The sequence below is a fragment of the Emydura macquarii genome, unplaced genomic scaffold, assembly GCF_026122565.2.
Source record: "Emydura macquarii macquarii isolate MOO-44397 ecotype Brisbane River unplaced genomic scaffold, CSIRO-AGI_Emac_v2 contig_2422, whole genome shotgun sequence".
Classification (NCBI taxonomy): domain Eukaryota; kingdom Metazoa; phylum Chordata; order Testudines; family Chelidae; genus Emydura; species Emydura macquarii.
This window is the reverse complement of record NW_027132559.1, coordinates 4,099,479-4,117,384: the sequence shown is the minus strand read 5'-3', so window position 1 is coordinate 4,117,384 and position 17,906 is coordinate 4,099,479. Positions and strand designations below refer to the sequence as shown.

At 42.6% G+C, this 17,906-nt stretch overlaps 1 long non-coding RNA gene across 1 annotated transcript; it reads right to left on the bottom strand.

Annotated features, from left to right (window-relative positions):
- Nucleotides 1-11,946: 11,946 nt before the first annotated feature.
- LOC137162050 (uncharacterized) lies at nt 11,947-13,704 on the bottom strand. The gene is made up of 3 exons (XR_010922253.1): nt 13,577-13,704; nt 13,264-13,491; nt 11,947-12,121 (listed from the first exon to the last, which is right to left on the bottom strand). It is a non-coding gene; the product is annotated as an uncharacterized lncRNA (long non-coding RNA).
- Nucleotides 13,705-17,906: the final 4,202 nt, after the last annotated feature.

Below are 17,906 nucleotides of genomic sequence, written 5' to 3'. Positions count from 1 at the left end.
CAAAACATTTTCAGTCTTGGGCCAAAAACTGAAAATTTCAATCTGGAAACTGAAACATTTTCAATCAACATTTTCCATCAAAACTCAACATTCTGACATTGAATTGAAAGATTTCATTTAAACTCAATTCACCATTGAGCCACAGCCTCCTGAACCACTGCAGCACCTCATGGGGGTTGGAGTTTTTGTGCCTGATGCTCCCTTTCTCCTCTATAGGTTGGGCTCCCCAGCCAAACTACATCCCCTATGCTACACCACAGCCATGTGATTCCCCAGGATGCACTGCAATATGTCAGCAACAGGGAAGACCATCGTGCATCATGGAAGATGCATTCTGGCCAGCCCATAGGGAAGAATGGGGCATCAGGCATCCAAACTACAACTTCCATGAAGCACCAGGGCAGCACAGGTGGATATAGTTTAATGTCAAAATGAACCACAATGAAACATTTCTATTCAGTCTGACAAATTGTAATTTGGGTTGACCCCATCCAAAATAAAATAAAATATTTTGTTTTGATTTTCCCCAACAAAAGCTTTCAGTTTTTTGCTAAAAGTTTTCAGTTTTCAAACAAAAAAGTCTACATTTTGCCACCCCACTCCCCCCCCAAAATAATTCTGACTAGCTCTGTCTATAAGGCTTTCATTTGCATCTCTCAACAAAAAACAAAAAGCAGCACATACCCCAGTTTCATCAAATGTGCATTCTGACACAGAACCTAAACGGCAACCTCAAATGGTCTTTTAACAGGTCAGCACACCTGACCGTCATGCATTCCAAGTATTTGGGACGTTAATCTGATTCAGCATTGCTGTTCCGTCAAGCCACCAGGAAAAATTCAAACAACACTCAAAGTTTACGTCCCATGTTTTGGTTTTTGCCTTATGAGATTTTTACAAAATAAAGTTTTTAAATGCCTATTTCACTAAAAGCTCTAACTCAGCCTAAACTATGTCTCATGACCAGCTGCAGTTTGATAATAACTGTTCACTCCATCAAAAGCAAATGAATAACCCCTTCTTCCCACACCCTGATGTAAATTCAAATCTTCATCCTCCACAAAATGCCTGGGAAAAGAGACGGTTCTTGTAGCATAATGGGAATATTAACAAATATAGGCTCTGGCGGACACAGGGGCTAAGTGAGCTTTAGAGCGGAAGGGTCTTCATAGAGTATCTCCTCTTTATTGCAAGGGAACTCCAGCTCAAGGACCTCTGCTGATCATAGTGGTGACAGTATGGCAGAGGCAAGAAGGCAGCCCCTCAGGTAATGGAATCCCAAACCATTAGAGATATAAAGGTTAAAAACAACACCTTAACTTGCACTTGGAAATACATGGGTGGCCAGCACAGCAACCAGAGCACTGGTGCAGTGTTCTGCCAGTGTGATATTTTACTGAAACAGGACCCCATGTTCTACACCAGTTTCAATTTCCATGTGGTTTCAAGATGTAGCGTGAGTTACCGTCATTTAATCTTGAAGTGAGAAAGGTGCAGCTAAGCATCACAAGGCTGGCATCGGAAAGAAATGGTCACATTGACAAGCACCAAAAGCCAATGGGAAAAAAGCCTTTCTGACTCTGTCTGCTATTTACACATCCACTAGCAGCCTTGGGTCTAACCAAATCTCTAGGCAGTAACTAGTAGCACTTTTACTCCTTCAGTCAGGGATGCTGATAAAATACCTGCCATCTGTAGGATAAGTATAAAATTAAAGTTAGTTTAAGTTTGGTTAAGGAAATATATATGTGTTCTGAAGAAAGGCCCTGACTAGCAAGTAAAAGAAAGGCTTTGAAAATAATGAGCGATAAGCAGTGCCCTACCAAATTCATGGTCCATTCTAGTCAATTTCATGGACATAGATTTGAAAACTGGTCAATTTCATGTTTTCATCTGAAATTTCACAGTTTTATAACCCTGGGGGTCCTGATCCAAAATGGGGTTGTGGGGCGAGAGTCACAAACCTGTTGTAGGCGGGTGGCAGGATTGAGTCTGATCTCCCCTGTGCTGCTGGGAGTGCCCCAGTCCGGCCAGGACTAGCAGGACTAGAGACCCCTGGCTGGGGCACTCCCAGCAGCATGGGAGAGATCAGATTTCACAGGAAAGAGCCAATTTCAGGGTCTGTGACGCATTTTTCGCAGCTATGAAATTGGTAGGGCCCTCATGATAAGGCCAGAAGGAATGAAGTAGAGAGGATGTCTGGTTCAAAGAATAATTAATGAGATAAGGGGAAGTTTATAAAAAGAAGGTCTCTGAGTGATAGGGGTAACTGTAGATAATTTTAAATCAAACAAACAATCTGTCTTAAATGAGCCAACATGACCCTTCCCCAACCCACACACTAGTGTTAAAGCCTGTATTAACCCACATGCAATGGGAAAACTGTTGGGGAGCAAGAAGGAGGGGAGAAAAGGCCGTGGGAAGAAAGGAGGTTGTAATTCTTATCTGGATTAAATAAGGGTGAACTGTCTCAAATTGGCGTTTAGCTGAAATCCGTAATTGCCAATGACATTACTTTGACACACTGTACCTCAAAATAGCACCCTGTAAACTCCATAGTCATTACTAGTATATGGTTGTGATATTTCATACAAAGCATGCCTTGTAAGTTACCAATGGAAGGTCATGATCTGCTGATCATGTTTGATAAAGGGTCTAAAAATTAGACTCTTAAAGGGTTAAACTCAAACTCCATGCTGGAACCAACAAATGTGGGGTCTAAGCACACCACAGGTTTAACCCATTTGTAAGTATCCTGATCAAAATCTTATAAATGTGTAGTAAATTGCTTATTATTTTGGCTTTTTAGGCATATTGAGAGCAATTGCATAAAGTACCATTTGCCCTTTGGATTTAATAAAGGAATTTATAGTTAAACTGTTTGGTGATTTTCCATATGAATATTAGTAATTTCAAATATTATTAAAAATTCCAACACACCTCTTCTTTAGCCAGCCAGGAAGGACAAGGATCCAATGCATAGGTCATTTCATTAACACATCCAGAACCTCAGAAAGTGATACTAGCTGAAACTTATTCAGAGAAGACTCTGGGTTTATCCCATCATGATATTGCTCTGATCCTATGCATACAGAAAGCCTGGTCCAGATCTGAGTGATCTGATCTGCAAAGTAATACAAAAGTTCCTCACAGCATAAAAAACTTGATTCTTCACCCCAGTGGTGACCCTACAGGGTTAGCCAAGCTGTCCCCACCTGCAACTGCTCTGCTGCAGAGGAGGCAAGAGAAGATTATTTGGCTCTTACAGAGCTGCAGTATAGGAGGTTAAACATTCTTTATGTTGTAACCAGGCAGACTCAGCACAAGACTTCAATCACCAATGGTCTAGCCATTTCCTTTCTCTCTTCACCTTTCAATGATGTTCTGTAAACACAGTGACCTAAGAGAGTGAAGCCAAAGGAGAGGACATTTAGTGGCCTCTTTAGCGGAGGGTCAGGGACTTACGATCATTATAAAGTCCCAAAAGAGCAGGGGTTCTCAAACTTTTCCATAATGTGGATCACATTTTAATATAGTGATTGTCTCATGAGTACCTCCCCTTCTCTTCACATTCACTATACAACATTTCTGTGGCAACTACAGCAATCACTTACATGAACAAATAATATAAGGAAGTACCGACTGTATTAACTTTTTAAATGTGATGTAGCAGCTGAAAACAAGGAGAGACTGCCTGCAGTGTCCAGCCAGTTCTCTGGGGACCACCAGCAAGTGCTCTGCAGAGTTGTTGGCTGCGTGTGTGTTCTGCCGGTGTGTATGCTGTCCCACCTCTGCAGATAACCGAGACACCAAACCACAATTGGATTATCCAATAAGACCAGAGATCTGTTTCAGTAACAAAGGTACCAGGCCAGGTTTATTGCCAATCGAGCACGGTAAAAAGCGCCCTATCAATGCCACAAGTACACTTAATAATGTATGCCTGTGACAACAGACCAACTCAGTAAACGGCGGGACTTTCCGTTCCTCACTCGGCCCAACAAAGACACTCCCTTTGAGACCCTCCTTTATACACTGATATGAACAAGTTTCATATTGCCCCTCTGACATGGTAAGATACCATCTTTTACCTTGTACCGGATGGTTTGGCCAAAACATCTCTATCCATCATATTGTCATTCTGAGAGGTCAGTAAGCCCTCGTTATCTTTGGAGTATTGGGATGCTCTGGTACCTTTCTGGAATGTGCTTGTGTGAATGTTCTAGTTCTAGTGCTTCTTTAGGAATGTGTGTATCAGCTCTGTTCTTGTCAGTTATTATGAGCCTGCCAGCATTCACAGCCTGATTTCTGCTAACTTTGAACAGCAGGACTTGACCATTACTGTAGCTCAGACCTCAGTCCTCATACCTGGCCTGTTATACTAAGCCTCATGTCTCAGACTCTTACTTTCTACTACAATAGCGACAAAAGGGAAAATAAAATGTTTGAAGTAAATTGTTTCAGGTATTCTGTATATGGATTCATTTTTCACTAAACTCCTAGAATGTTCTGGACCTTTGTAGAATCTCATGGAACCTTCCAGACTTTCAGAGAACTACATTTTCCTCGAACCTCCTAGAATGTTGTCAGCCATGCCCTCACAAGTATATAAGGGGTGGGGCATCGCCAGCCAGTCAGTGAGATATAAGAATGAACTGTGGTGAAGTGAGAGCCCAGCTGCGATATTGTGAACCTTGTTATATTGTGTAACTGTGAAAGTGTACTTGTGTTTTAAGACTTGAAGTGTAAGTAGTGACTAAGAAAGGACATATTTAACGAGATGACAGAGATATCTATCAAACCACTATCTATGCAACAATGTAAAAGAAATACTGTTACTTCTTTTGCCATGTTTAACACGTAATGTGTGATGACTTTCTATGACTTTTGCTCGCCCTAATACTGTCTGTTTTCCCCATAGAAAATAAAAGATGCCCCCGAAGAAGCCTTCAAGAGCTCAGTACAGGAAGCGAAAAGCTCAATTGCAATCTAATTTGCAGCAAGGGGCAAATTTGATAGGAAAATATCTGAAACAAAACAACATGGACCAGGCTTTAGGCAACCTAATAGAACAGTGATAAATCATGCATGCAAATCATGCATCCAAGTCATGAAATGGGCTACAGATGCAATAAAAAAATATATATATATTCAAAGGTTTAACCATTTGGTGTAGGGCCGGCCCTAGTAACAACAACCTTTTGCAAACTCCTTAGACATAGTCTGTGGATCCCTGGGATCATGGACCACAAGTTAAAAACCACTCCAGTAAGAGAAATCATCTCAACCTACCTTTCAGTTCTGTGGTAGAATTATGATAAGGGGCTGCTACTAGAGACCCATCTAATACATCACTGTATGTTTCACATTTGCCTTCATAAAGATCGTGCAGACAAGCATGTAGGTTTTTTCACTTTGGTACTACTTTACGTGACCCCAGTCACTGAATCTCTGTCCATAAATACATGCTTGACACTGGAGCTGGCCAGAAAAATGGAATTCTCCTCCCGGGAAAAATGTTGATTTCTTTGGAAAAAATGTTCATCCCAGATCAGGATGAAAAGACCAACAATTTTTCAGAATGTTTCCTCCCATGAAAAATTTATATTTTGGGAAAATGGACACAAAATGTGTCAGCTTGTTTGCAGCTGACCAGCTATGTGGGCAGCTGCCTCCTGGGTCTTTCTGATTCCTCAGGGAGCTGGAGGCCTGGACAGTCAGGCAGTCCCAGGCGACAACTCCCTGGGGAGTCAGACAGCATGGAATGCAGCTGCCCAGGGGCCTGGGCTGACAGGAAACCAGGCATGCAGGCACTCTGGTGGCCAGCCTTCCTGGTTTCTGTTTATAGCTTCAGTGGAATCGAGACATTCCCGCAAGATGTGTCAATTCTGTGGAATCACCACCTTCAAACAGAACAGTGTTCCAACAGAAAAAAATTTGACGACCTCTACTTCACACTGCTTTTTCTAGCCACTCTTTCCAACATGCTGATGGATTCCTGGGAATTAAACTTGCACTCTCACTGCTGCTCATTCTGCAAACCGGAAAAAAAAATAATGAAAGAGAATATTGCTCTGGACTCATGCCAGCAGGCACCAAGCAAACTGGAAGTGATGTGCACAGTATCTAGTGAAAGAAACAGGATAATTGCAGTGACTAATTAGCCAAATAGAGGCACTGATGCTGTTAAAATAGAGTCCCTACTCTCACAGGAAAAGCATTGGGGGGGACGCACCAAGAGGTAAAGGGGGAACATTAGAAGACACAAGTGGGAGAGGTCAAGAACAAATTGGGGGTGGGGGAGAGAATCTGCTTGAAGCGTTTTGCAATGAGAAGGCAGAATCAAGGACTGCAGCCATTAACTAGCAGAGCTCTTTAAATTTCCCCCTGGCTGAAAATAAATCTGGTTTGTTATGCAATAGAACTATGAGCAAGATCCCCAGCTGCGGCAAATCCGTGTAGCTCCAAGCCAATGAAGATAAATTTATTTACACCAGCTAAGAATCTGGTCCAATGTTTACCTGTGGGCTATTTTCAGGGAATACTGTGCACTTCCAGGAAAAGCAATGGTTATTTTTTTCATGTGCTATTTATGTATCTTCTTGACTTCACCTGGAGCTTAGTGTTCTCCACATCCTCAGCAGGTTTACATATTATCCCTTAAATAATAAGAAGAGTAACAATGAGACATCCAGGTAGAAAATGACAAGTTCAGTGGATGAGAGGCAGGCTGATTTGCCTCTTTTTATTTTTTTTGTTTTGCTCTGCATATCACAGATTTATGTGCTCATATCAATGCTGTGACCGCTTGTTAACGCAATGCCATATTTAGAGAGGAAAGTTCTCTCAGACTCTTGTGAGCCTCTGCTAACCTCATGTCAATAGCACTTTAAAGCAAACAAACTTATATCCTACACAAGAAAAGGAAGCTGACATCAGATCTGGATCTGTGGGTGGAGAAGGAAAAATGAAGCGTTAGAATGTACTGTAAGCATTGAGATAAATCTTTAGTATTGGCCCAGTATGACTAATATAGGGCCTGATCCATAGCCCATTGAAGTCACTTGCCCATTAACTTCAATGGCTTTTGGATGAGGCCCATGCTGTACTTGCTGTATATAGCGCCTGTCATCCTAGAATCTCAGAGTGCTGAGCAAACATGAATTAATCCAATTTAAATGAAAAAAATAATTAAGGGCCCAAACTTGCATTCTTTGTTCTTTGTTCCCAAAAGTGAAACAGGAGTTTTAGGTGAATAAGGAATGCAAGATTTAATGTGTTTCTTTTGATTTTGGAGGTAGCTTTACTGCTACATATATTGTATTCACTGTATTGCATGTAATTGTTTCAGTGCTCATGAGTCAGAAGTTTAAACCGACAGCTAGATTTCCTTTGATCACACTCCACAACCATTAAAGCACAGAGTTCATCTACGGTTTGTTTGGTAGATAAATCTTATTTTTGTACACTGTTTTAAAAATACCCACTTCACTGTAAAATTTCCCTTTCCAGACACTCGTTCAATGATAACAGAATAGAGTTATAAGCACCACAGGAAAAGATAAAAAAGAATCTATGTCTAAGCAATTTCAACATTATCTTTGATTTTGATGTCTAATTAATTAGTTTATATCATGATGGATCTGTGGTCCTATTTTAAAACATTCTAAGTGAAGTACATCCTCTCCCCAGCTGAAATGCTTCCTAATTGGAAAGAAACCAATACCAAGAAAAGCACCACTTACCTTTCCAAAACTGAGTTATGCTCACCACGTGGATTCCTAATATATCACCATTATCTTGAGGAAACATTCTACAAAATTGAATGTTTTAAAAGAGTCCAGTGCAGCAAGTGTAGTCTCTAACAATTCATCTAGAAGGACAGACATAACTTGTTCAAAGGATGAGGGTTGGTAGGCCCCAAAATTTGATCCAATTTTAAATTATCACCATAATCTAACTTGGAAAGTGCTCTCCTGCATCCTCACAGATTTCAGATATCTCCTTACGATTAGCCAGCAAGATTTTCTAGAACCTTTTCCCATGGGTCATGGAAGGAGACTAGTTAGCCAGAAGATAGTTTTCTAGCCCCAGTAGGGTGATGAAGAAAAATACAGAGGCAAAGGAAGCAAAACAAGAGCAATCTAGAAGAAAGATTTGGTGTGAAACCAGGGAAGATCTAGGAAGAGAAAATTGGGGAAAGGGGAAATAATGAGATAGCGGACCTGCTTTGTTGACTTGGGTACCAACAATTACTGCAGGTATTTCAGCAATAGAGCTGCTAAAATAAAGACAATATACTATCATTTAAATAATTCAGACGCACAGATAAGTGTGGGATTCCCTGATTTTTATCAATCAAGGATGCTTTCTCCATTGATCTGAACCTAGACAGTAGAAAAGAGGAGTGCTGCAGAAACTACCACATGATACAGGGTTGGGGAACTCAAGATCATTTGTCCTAATAAATATTTTTAAAATTATATTTAGGATTTGTAAATTATTTGCTAATTAAACTTGATGGTGATTGTTTTATTTGTTTTTAAAACAGTTTCCTCTAAAATCCTCTTTAAGTTTCTCATTTCCTTTTTTGCCATTGGTGGTCAGAGAAGGCTCATAAGGGTCAACTCCTCAAGTGAACAGCATTTTGAGAAGTATGTTCCTGTGCTGTATGAAACATGAGGAGTATGGAGCAGACTGTAAAAGGGGAAAGGCAGTGAAACCCACCTGATAAACTTAGAGAGAATGAAACTGTATGTGTAAAATAATTGTAATGTCCAAACTGCCATCCCAATTCCATTGTATCCTCAGCATACAGAGCCAAATACTGAGGTCCTTGTGTGACGCTCTGTACCCCTTTATTCACCCCTCACACCTCATTGTAATAATCTTTGTACAAAGTATACTTTGTAAGGTATCATTTAAAAATTCATGATTTGCTGATCATTATTGTCCGGGTAAAATATGTACAGCAATATTGTATGTAAAGTTATAAGACTCCACTGTATGGTGTTACTAAAATATGTTCCAAGTCTGGGGAGGGGCCAAACCAGTTACTCAGAGACATAGGGCAAGCTAATATCACATCCAGATGTAAACAAGGTCAAATGGGCCATCGTCTGCTAAGTGATTATTCATAGGCAGGAAAAGGGACATGGGTAAAAATCCTACATTTTAGCAAAAAAACAGCATGGAGTTCCCATCCACACAGTCTGCCTGTCGCCATGTTCCCAGTTGGAGACGCTTCTCAAAGGAGGAAAAGGATCATAAAAAAGGAGGGGCAGCCATCCCAAATGATCCTTCCCTTTCTCTCTGTCCAAGGCATTCACAACAGCTGAAGAACAAAAGAAACAGTGTTGGACTGGGGAGGGGAAGGTGGGAAGAGATCCTGACTGAAAGAAGTTCGGCCAGTAAAACTGCTGAAACCTGTGATGAGAGAGACTTTGCTTTGAATTTACCCCAGCTTGTTAAGGGCATGTTTGTATGTACAGCACTGCAGCTGCACTGACATAATAAAACTACCTCCGTGGGTGACAGAAGCTATGTCAGCAGGAGAAGCTCTCCCACTGACATATTGCTGTCCTCACCGGGAGTGTGCTGGGGTCACTGTGCAGTGTATTTCAGGCTGGTAAAAGCCTGGGTGTGACTGGCAAGTTCCATGCTAGAAGCTGTTGTGAGCAGTCTGGGAGCAGAGGCAGAGGCAACAACAGCAAAGCAGTGTAAAAGGCACCCCAGGTTAGACGGCAGGAGCGACACAGCTACTCATGAATCTAGATTTTACCCAAAGCATGTCACACCTTACATAGGGTCAGCTTGAGGTGTTTAAGCCATGATCCATGCAGGAGAAGATACAATGGAGCAGGAGGGATCACACTGACTTGGCCTGTATTTCCTTTGGAGGCTCCAGGGAAACATGCCACCCGCACTGCACACACACACTTCCTCTCCCTGAACCCTTTTTAGGTAGCTGGTGCCCACTGAGGTGATAGAACAGAACTGTGCCTGCCATTTCTAATTCGACTGCCCTTGGCTCCTGCAATAAAGTGGTGGGGATGGTTCCTTTTTGCCCTTTCCCACCATTGCATATCTGTGCAGGGCTGGCCCCACCCCAATTGAGATCTTAGCAGAAAGGATCACTGGAAACTGAGTAAAGCTTTGGATTTAGCCAATGATTAAATTACTGTGGGAAAATAACTTCACCCTCACTATAAATACATTTTGGGATCAGTGAGCTATTTAAAGAATCAGAACAAACATAATGAATTACTTTTACTCAGCTCTGCTGTCTCACTCTATGTTGCAGCTGAGAAGCTACCAAAATGAACTCAGTAATTTTTCTTGCACTGTATTCTCCATTGAATTGAGATGCCCTTATTTGGGACAGCTATTTTACTGGGATATTTCTCCGAGAACCAGTTTAGTCTAACGATAGCAAATGACAACGACTGCTGTTTAGTCAGAAAAGTGTTAGAAAAAACTCCACTTCATGAGGACATATTCAGCTAGTTATACCAAGACATTAAACCACATTTAACTCGTCCTTAAATGGGGTGGCATTTTAAGCTGTGCTCTTTTTTGTAGAAACCATCTGATAGTATTGGCTACACTTAAATGTACAAACTAGTTTCTTATTTATAAGCATCTGGGATTGATTTTTTTCCCTGTTCAACCTCTGTTTAAAGGTGATTTTTTAAACAAGCTGTAGGAAAATTATTTCAGTGGTTTATGAGTTTGGTGTACTAGAGGAAACAATGCACTTTTCCCGTTTGTATAGTCTCTGAGACAGGACTACAGCCAAGACATCTATGGTTGAAACAAACATGGTTCTCAGTGAACACCAGACCTTTCATTGGTTTTAATTAATCTGGTTTTAACTTACCAGATTTATAGCCATTTAAAATAATTATGGCTATGTGACAGAGTCCCCCAGAAACAGTGCTCTGGGACCACTCAGGTCGCAGCCAGTCAGGACTCCTGGTGTGTGGAGACCTGAGGGGGCAAACTCCAACGCACCGAGCAGCCACCTCCTGAATCTTGCCTCGGAGGGTTCAGCACCTCTGCTCTGCATGAACTCATCCTGTGGGTCCTCCTGGATGGGAGCCTGGGGAGCACTCCTTGCAGTCAGAAGTGATTCATAGCCAGTGTGGAAGTCAGAAGGGTTTATTAGCTCTCAGGATCACAGTGTAGAAAGACTTTGTTAGCAGCTTAATTAGAAGTTACAGCAGCGACCACCTGTTAAGCCCCTACTCTTGGGCCTCACACTCCTGGCCCCTCACGGAGAACTGGCCTCTTCCAGCCAGCCACCCCCAGACCCGTCCCTTTGGCCCCCCTCCCAGTCTTTTGTCTCCTTCCCGGGCAAGGTGGCCACTCCTCCTGGTTTCCACCTGGTACAACCTGTTGCAGCTGGTTGAGGAAGGGCAGGGGGTCCTGGCTAGGTCTGCGTATGCGTGGCTGGGGAAGGCCCATCCGTCCTCTGGTGGCCTGTGCAGTGATCATACACCTAGGGTTCCATCACTGAAACACACGAGTAACATATGGGGGAAACTGGGGCACGCACTCCGCACTCAGAGAAAACCACAAGAATATCTCCACTTCATCACAGCCTAGCTCATGAGGAATAGGCATCCCTATACAGGCCACTTTTATATTGCTGTTGTATGGACAATAAAAAAAAGTGGACTTCGCGGACTTCTTCATTTTTTTCTGCATTTCCCCACCTCTGAGTGCTTTGCTCTGGGATCTTTAGACTAGACTCTGATCCCCTTACTCAGGCTGAATACCCCTTACTCCATTAATAGTCCCACTGATTTTGATGGGACTACTCAGTAAAGGGATCAGGATCTGACCTTTAATGTTGCATTAATGTAATTTTAAAAATTTAATTTCCTAGGTTTAAAAAAAGGTGGGGGAGGAGGGTCAACTGTAGGAAAAAAGAAACAACACCAGTTATCTAACAAGCACCAGTCAGCAAAGGCCCACTGATGCCTAGTATTTTCATTAGACAACAGCAACTTTGAGTACCAGCTAGCCAAAGGTCAACTATAGGAAAATTACTTAGTGTCATAGTCTCCTTTTCTCTCTTCCTGCCAGGTGGTACCCTCTGTCCTTTTACTGCCAGTTCCTAGGATGGGAGAAAAGAAAGATATTTAAGTTAATCAATATCCTCAAAGATATTCTAAACTAAATTTCAGACCAATCCCTTATGAACCGACTACAATTTTAACTCCCAATATTCAATTAATTAAACTAGGATACAGTTCATTTTATACTATGAGCCTTATCCCAATCAGAGTTTTGCTGGTGCAATTAATGTAGGATTGAGCCCTGTAGAATGCAGGACCCGTAAGGAACATGCTGCCTGTGCATCTGCAATTGTTGAGTTTTGCATTTTTTTTTCTCAGCAACGTTGAATGAATGACACTTTCAGTCAATCTATTGCCTGCCTTGCTTTGATCACATTGCAGGTTTAAATCTGGTGAGAGAGGTTCACACTAATAGCACATATCAAGCCTGTCCCACTAAACCTTTAAGCATATGGAAGTGACTGGAGAATAGACAAGGACGTCAGGGAGTTACAGAGGGTGGAAGAATCCATGGAGGACATTAAAGAATAAGAGTATGATTTGTGCAGAGTTCTGAAGTGGGCAGGAAGCTAGTAGAGACTTCTGTAAATGAGGTTCATTTGTTCTGGTCTCTAGGTACGGAGATGGTATGACTGTGATTCGCCTCACATTGGTGTGATTCCACTGACAATGACATACAGTTGTGTGAGAGACTAATCAGGTCCTGTGTGTTTGTTGCCCTCTTAAAGTATTTTTTTTTAAATCTAGTTGCTTCCTAATTTAATCTCTGTTAGTGATTATCATCCCTGCAGTAAAGATTTAACACTCCAGAATGAGGTAGACTGTTTGCTGTTGGAACTATATGCTCCTGTACCAACCTCTTTACTTTGCTTTTCTAGTGACCAGACAGAGTAGCAAATTTACAGAATCCTGGTATGTTCTTAGGAGCATAAACATTTACTCAGGTCCCCTCAGAATCAAAAATAACATTGTTTAGGACACCAGAGCTAGTACAGAGACATTGTCATGGGTATGCAAAAAACAGAGACCTCTCATTCTAGACCTGGGTGGCATTTTAGCACTGGTAGTAGTAGTTTCAATTTTAAGCAAACAGAAGTAAGTAACTGGCCTTTTTGCAGGAGACAAAATAAACCCACAGCATAGTATTTCATCAAGGTAGTTCATGTTAGACATAGAGTACCTCAAATCAGATGCAAAGTATGAATCAGATCCCTTGCCTCAGATTTCCTTGATCCCATTTCTTTTTCTCAGGAAAGATCACTTTGAATATGACTTACACTTTATCATATCATAACAGGAACATGAATTCAGCAGGACAATGTGATTTAGCAACAGAAACACAACCAGTGGGCAGTAGATTAAGTATGGCTCTGAAAATCAGCTGCTGACCCAGCTTCTTTTAGGGAACCTATTTAGAACAAGGGAAATGAAAACATGATCACCAAAGTTTTAGCTATGATAATTACTTTGCATTCCTGTTTCATTATAGTCACCTGATCCTAATGTAATGCCCTTGCCTCCAGCCACATCTAGTAGCATTAACTTCATCATCCCTGTTTAAAATGCACACTCACCACCTGAAGAATGGTGGTGAGTTGCAGCCACTCAATACCACTCTGATAGGAGCCATTTTCCCACTCAGGTATTTAAATACATATCTGATTTTATCTGTTTTCTGATCTAATTTACATTATCTGCTTTAAAATTGTCAAACTTGCTACAAAACAAAGTTGCTAATGAGTACATCTGGAAGGCCTACTTGAGCAAAAGATTACAGAGGATATTAAAACAGAGCTTTTTGGGTGTTAGGAGATTGATTTAAGAGGTTTACAGGAAGCTCAAGCCTCTGGGTCTATTTTGAATTACTTCCCTGAGACAATCCAGTAAGTGAAACATAATCACATAATGGAATTGTTCTAAGAAAAGCTACTAGCTCAGGAAGCTTGGAACACAGTAGGGCTAGACCTGTGACCTCATTTTAAACATCTTGATTAATTATCTAAAAATGTAAACAGCAGCATACTCATTGCACTGGCTGATAAGGGTCTTATATTTAAGGTGAACCTTGCAAAAATGGGATTATTTAGTCTAGAGCAGCGATTCTCAAGACTCTTCTAGGGAAGGTATTTAGAACAGCTGGGTCAGCTGCTGATTTGCAGAACCATATTTAATCTACTGCCCACTTGTATCTGTGCAACCCAAAAGTTGGGGGGTGGGGGGAGTAGGAGGGCAAGGATGTATGCCCGGGCAGAGAACAAACTTTAAAAGTAGATCATATTTTGCATATTGTTTTTGTTAAATAGATGCTGCTTGTGCTTCATGGTATGTTAGCGCTGTGCATGACAATACAGTTATTGGAACATGCAGGTGCCACGATTCATTATGGAATGCAACCTGAGAAGAGCTATGGGAAAGACTGCACTGGGACAGTGTGTGGGTAGGGGGCTTTCGCATGTTGCTCCCGTCTTCCCCGCTGCCATGACTGCCTCGGGAAGGGATGTGGGCCCTGGCGGGAAGGGAACTATTGGCCCACCTGACTATTTCTGTCATGGGCATGGCAGGTGGTCTCTGCTGGCACCCAGCTGCCTCGTACACGGCCCATGGGCTTTTGTAGCACTGTAGCTGCTCTGGGCCTGGGAGAGGCAGGTGAGAGGAGCGAGCAAGAGCTGGAGATCTCCTCTCTGCAGGTGAGGAAAGCAAGCAAGCACAGTGCAGCAGCCGAGGGAGCTCCCTGGCTGGGTCTGTCACCCAGCCATGTCCCCAGCGATGCTGCTGGGCAACTTTCAGTACCCCAGATTCATCAGCTGGCCTTGGGCTGCAGCAGCACCGAGAGCGGGACTCCCCTGAGCAGCCCCTTCTTGACGCAGGGCAGCTGGCTAGCACAGGTGGGGGTGGGCTAAGAAGGGGGATTATTCCTGCCTCGCAAAGCATGGTAGATACCAGCAGGGCCCAAGCATAATTTTTTTGGACCCAGTACAAACTTGTAACATGGGCCCTCTCCCACAGACATACCACAATCCCTCATCCCATGCATACAATCTCATGAGCCGTGAAAAAAGTTTGAATTCTGAAATTACTGTTACATAGTCTACATTTCTGAAAAATGCCTCCCCCCTTTGCTATTTTTGTTTAACATAACACCCAGCCTGAGAGTCCTACAAGTTTGCTGACTATTTTGTAACATTTTGGTCATTATAAAGGTATTATATTCTGTCAATGATTTTTTTTTATTCTAATGGACCAATGTGACTGCAAATATTTTATAATTAGGCCAATTAACTTTAAAGCTTTATTTTTCTGGCCATTTTCATTGCAAAATCATGAATTAGCCCCCCCCCAGTCAATTTCTCTTGCAAGTTCACACTCAATAAACAAGACAGCTAGATGGCTTAACCATTCTTGCCCCATTATAGAACGCCTGCAGTTTTTGATGAGTGCTAGCTTGCTGAAACTTCTTTCAGCTTCTGCCACAGTCAGTGGCAGTGCAGAAAATCCATAGGGCTATGCACACTTCATTGAAAATTAGTTGCAGCTGTTTTTTGTAAATCTCATTTAATATGATAAGTAAGGGTAGTTCATATTCTTTTCCAAATGTAGACTTGAAGATTTTTTTCAGGTGCAACATTTCACAAGGAACATTCTCAGAAAGATCTGTAGGAGGATACTTGTGAAGCAGACATTTAGAAGCTTCTTCCAGGTCCCCAGGCTCTAGTGTCTCATATTTTAGGACTGAACGGAATGCCAAACAAATGTTATTGGTTGCTTTGAATCTGTGCTCTAATTCGCAGATGACATTGTCCAAAGTTGCATCGAAAACATTCCTTCTGAATAAAGACTTTGGTTCATTTTCAGAGATGGTGGAACATGATTCCTCAGGTTCAGATGTCTCATCATGAAATCTTTTCCGTTTCGTTCCTCTCTTCTTTGGCAATTGTGCCAAAATTTCCATGCCTTCTGCTACAAGACATGCTTACTGTAGAATTTTGGGCCACTGATCTTGAGTTGTTTTATTTCTTCAATAATATCAGCAATGAGAGCTACTTTTGATTCAAGAGAGATTCCTCTGGCTTGTAAAATCTTGTTTCTGTCGTCAGTACTTGAAAGAACTTTGTACCAGAAACTAGCTATCAAAAGGCATAAAAATGAGCTGAAGTACCTTTTCGGTTCTTCTACTTGTGGTTGAGCTTCATGTGCCACAGACACAGTTTCTATATTGAAATCATTTTCATCTTGATTTTGTTCATCTGCTTCCCTTGTTAGTATATTGCCTGACTGCAGAAAGTTCTTGTCTGATTTAAAAAACTGAAGGATAGATTGGTGTCCTTTAGCTTCTCTTAGTACCCTTTTACCTCCTTACATTTCTGACTGCCTGATTTGTATTTATAGCCACCACCAGACATGGCAGCATGGGGTATGTATGTGACTGTGAGTGAATTAGACACTTATTCACATATACTTTGGGCCTGCAAATCCTACCAGAAGAAGCAGCAACAGTGGCTCCCACTGTCTTATGGTGCTTTGCTTTGCCCCTCCCACCAGCTGTCCCTCCCTCCTGCCTATGCACAAGGAACTCTGGGACTGGTAGTTCCTGATCTTGATATGCTAGACCATGTCACAGAGAGGAGCACAAATCTCTCTGCCTCTCAGTCTCAAACTACAAGTCCTAGTTTAACTGCACAAGCGCAACTCTCTATTCTAGAGAAGGGCCTGGGCTGCGCCAGCAGGCCCAGCAACTCGCTGTTCAGAATGTTGCTTGAGACTGCTCTGACACTGCTTCTGATTTGCTCCAGCAAATCTTACAAGTCTGGACAATAGATACAGAGAAAGAAGTTTCTATAAATATCCTCAGGCATGATCTACAATTTAGCCTTAATTTTTTCCTCATGGTAATGGGGGTTGCAGCCTGGGCCGGGCCCCTCTGGGCCCTGGTAAAGTGTACCCTTCCCCCCCCCCCATGTGGGGGCCCTGGATACCGGAGTCCCGGGGAGCTGGAGTCCCAGAAAAGCTGCGGGAAGAGGAGGGTCCCTGTGGGTCACCTTTGCAGCCAGCGCCCCTGGTGCTCCGCAAGCAGCTGGGCCCCGTGGTGACCCCCATGTGCCCATCCCATGCAAACTTCACCTGGCGCACAGCAGGGCGCAGACTGGCCGTGCCCACTGCGGACACACGGGCCCTGCTGGTCGCGCCATGGGGCTCCCTGGGGGGACAGGCATGCCACATTCCTCCTTGGCCAAGAAGCTGGCAGAGGTGGGCGGCTGGGTGCAGAACACCAGGGGCGGTAGGAGGCAGAAGCTCCTGGGATGTGCTCTGCTGTGGCTGGTACTGTGCTCTGTCCTGGGGAGACTGCACGGAGCGCCATGTGATGCGTGAGGATGGAAGTAAATGGCAGGGAGGGAGGCTACAGCGATTGTGGGGTCCATGACCAGGCTAAGGCAGCGGGTGGGGATGATGATGCTGCACCATGGGGCAATAAGTATTTGGTGACCCCACAATACTTGTGTGTTTTCTCCTTAAGCTATTTACTGGGTCAGGACTGGCCAGCCATGTTTACAAATGGGCCCTGGTCCAAAAAAAGGGTTGAGAACTTAGAGAGAAGTCAGTTCAGTGACCTGATGGGAGAATTCAGACTAGCTGTATGGGTTCTTATAAAATTCAGTATGATCGTCTATTTGAGGTAATTGAACAGACAAGAAATAAAGGCACAAGAACAAAGAGGCATATGGTTAAGTTAATGGAGAACATGTGCACAAAGAATGTGAGGGGATGATGGAGTTTATTAATATTAGATCTGTGTGAAAAGTTCTCAAAACCCCAAACCCATCGGAA